The following is a 3,284-nucleotide window of genomic DNA, read 5'->3' as shown; positions in this document are numbered from 1 at the left end:
AAAAAAGCTAGCATTTAATAAAACAGAAATGCACAAATTAAATACTGAAATAAAATGGAGTTGGTAATATTTTAAATCTAAAATAAAAAGCATGATTGAAATCACTTATCTCAACAAAAACAATTCCGTCTCCAAATTGCAAACTGTATTGAAAGAAATTCAGTTAGTAGCGTTCAAAACATTTTTTTTTTTTAAATCAGCCGTTAAAAGAAAATCGTGATTTTATTCTGAATATAAGCTAGTAACGTTTTAAGAAGCTTACGATATAAAAGAAAAGGCTGATGGGGGGGTTCTTCCGAAAGTAAGTTGGTGCCGTTATAATTAATTTCGAGATAAGATGGAAGCCGGTATTGGACTAGAAAAAAGCTAGCATTTAATAAATCAGAAATACACAAATTAAATACTGAAATAAAATGGAGTTGTTAATATTTTAAATCTAAAATAAAAAGCATGATTGAAATCACTTATCTCAACAAAAACAATTCCGTCTCCAAATTGTGATGATGCCTTTGTAAAAAAAAAAAAAAAAAAAAAAAAAATATAGTAACAAATCACAGTGCATGAGAATAATGTGTATTAGACTTTGCCCAACAAATAAATTTGTCATCAAGATAAGTGCCTTAATTACTCGACTAAACTCGATAGAGAATTCGATGCCTCCGTTCAGTCTAGAAAGACAAATTATACCCCCTGTAGAAGCAGCTGCCAGTAATTGTAAGGCAAGGGTTGCACAATCAGTAACTATACCTCTCCTGAATCGGCACTGTTTGGGTCCAGTGGAAAGAAGAAGTCCAGACCGACTGGAAACAATGCCTAGATAAACGGAGAGCACATACAGCACATAGAAGTCTCAAATGGTCACCCATTTATTACTGACCAGGTTCAACGTTGCTTAACTTCAGTGATCCAGCAGAATCCGGTGTGTCCACATGATTATTGTCGGTAGCGAATACGCTGCATATAATAGTATGAGGGCATAATGATTGTTCAACTATACTAAATTAGCCCACATTGGAATTGAAAAAAAAAAGTAACATCGAAAAATAATTAGTTTTAAAGTAGGACACTGCATGTGTGTGGTTGTATTTATATAACGGTAATCGGCCTTGCTGTGCACACAACCCTCCGAATTTGATGTATAGTAGATTTGTTTTCATTTTGTAATAGTTCTATACGCTCTAATTATTAATAAAATTAGACTAGTCATGTTGAAATACCTATTATAATTTGCATATACTTGTTTTATTACTCGTGTATGTGACTGGTAAATATAACTTGTATTCATCACTCACTAATACACGTTTAAATGTGAACAGCCTAAACAAAGTGCTTCACTTACGATGCCCCCGTCCAGTCCCAAAATACAAAGGATAGCCCCTAGAAGGACAGCTGCGCATGCAAGTGTGTGGCAAGAATTGCGCAATCACCAACCACACATCTCTCGAATCGGGACTGCTTGAGTCCAGTGACAGGGATAAGTCCAGGACCACTGAAAGAATGCCGAGATAAGCGGAGAGCAAATACAGCTCCTGGAAGTCTCAAATGGTCACCCATCTGGTACTGACCAGGCTCAGCTTTGCTTAACGTCGGTGATCTGACGGGAACCGGTATGTCAAATGTGATTATGCCGTATATACTTCACTTTAAAATACTGGTTAAATATTAGAAATATAAGACTCAATATAGATAAGCAGAAACTTTTTGCCAATAATTAATAATAAAGTCGTTAATAAATAATTACTTAATTAAGTCGTTAATAAATATTTCTGTTAGCCAAAGTTCATATATGGTAATATAGTTATCTCAAGTCAGATAAAATCTACAGAAGCATATATTTTTAACCTTATTGAAAAACAAGTGTTCCCATTTAAAATGTGATCAAAGTATGCCTGCCATGTTAAGGATAACGGTTTTGTTTAAAACACCGTATTAACTATTATTCAATTATTGACGACTTTACTATATGGAATATATATTTTATCATATATGTATATATATATATATATATATATATATATATATATATATATATATATATATATATATAAATATATATATATATATATATATATATGCATACATACTTATATCGATATCTATTTCTCATTCGCAATGGGTGTCTGACAAAAACAGAGTATGTAAAATACAACAGGTTTATAGTAGAAATTACCGTTTTTCTCAAGGTCAACACAGTTTTTTAGTTGACTTATCTATTCTAGATAAAACATGACAGGAGGGGGCCTTTGAAATAACTGGAATAGTTTTCGTTTTACTTCTATCACATAAATGTATTATTATCTGGGGATTTTCCTTTAGGAATTATGATATCTCATGCGAAAAAATCGTAATAGCTTATATTTAGAAATTTGGTGCCAAATTCGATGCATCTATTTTTGTAATTGTCTGTTTCGTTTCCAACTGTTTTTCAACTGATTTTACATTAGTTCAATTTTCTAAATATATATATATATTTTTTAAACACTTTAATGTAATATTTTGTACAAGAAATGAATGAATTAATTAATAATACCCGGATTCTAACAGATTAAGTTCACGACTTCAACTTGTGGGTAATTTTCTCAGATAAGATACTCTATACAAATGATTTCCTTAGTTCGATTGGATTTTTTAAATGTATTAGAAAAATGAATCAATACAGCTGTATAATTTATAAAAGTCAGAAGTCAGAAACCTTTAGTATTTCTATTCCGACTGTGTATTTTATTTATTAAGTTCGGGAATTAATCCCATACAGTAACAAAACGCGGGAACACCCGCATAGTTTGCCATATGATCAAACTAGGAAAATGATAACTAAAATTTAACATTTTCGCACTGAAAGACTTAAGAGCGGTATCTTTTGTCATTGCTTAAATCTTCCTATAATTAATATTCCAAACAAAACTTCTCAGTCCGTAAATATTGAGTTGCTAGAAATAGTAAATATGTTCTGTCTATTCCTGTGCACCCATTCTTGTCTACTAGCAAAACACATGCATATTTCAAAGGAACTAAATTAAACCCAGTAAATTGCACTCGTTCATGGCAAAACAATGAGCGACGCAACCAGATTGATATTTCTCTTTACGTGTGCAACATTGAAACATTTAGAATGAGATAGAATGTTATGGCTTGCACATCTGTTGTTTCTAACTGGTAGTACAGGAACCCTAATTCTTATGAAATTCTCAGCACTGTTGATCAATCAACAGTTCTATGATACTGAATTAACTCCATCGCACTCTTTTAGAATAGAAAACATGAAGTAAAATCAGAAAATCTGG

General features: G+C 31.9%; 1 pseudogene; it reads right to left on the bottom strand.

Moving 5' to 3' along the window:
• Nucleotides 1-1,517: 1,517 nt before the first annotated feature.
• On the bottom strand, nt 1,518-1,635 carry LOC145275565 (5S ribosomal RNA; annotated as a pseudogene).
• Between the last annotated feature and the right edge of the window lie 1,649 nt (nt 1,636-3,284).

This window comes from Euprymna scolopes, chromosome 4 (genome assembly GCF_053919585.1).
Source record: "Euprymna scolopes isolate OS-2025 chromosome 4, ASM5391958v1, whole genome shotgun sequence".
Classification (NCBI taxonomy): Eukaryota; Metazoa; Mollusca; class Cephalopoda; order Sepiida; family Sepiolidae; genus Euprymna; species Euprymna scolopes.
This window is presented reverse-complemented; position numbering and strand designations above follow the sequence as displayed.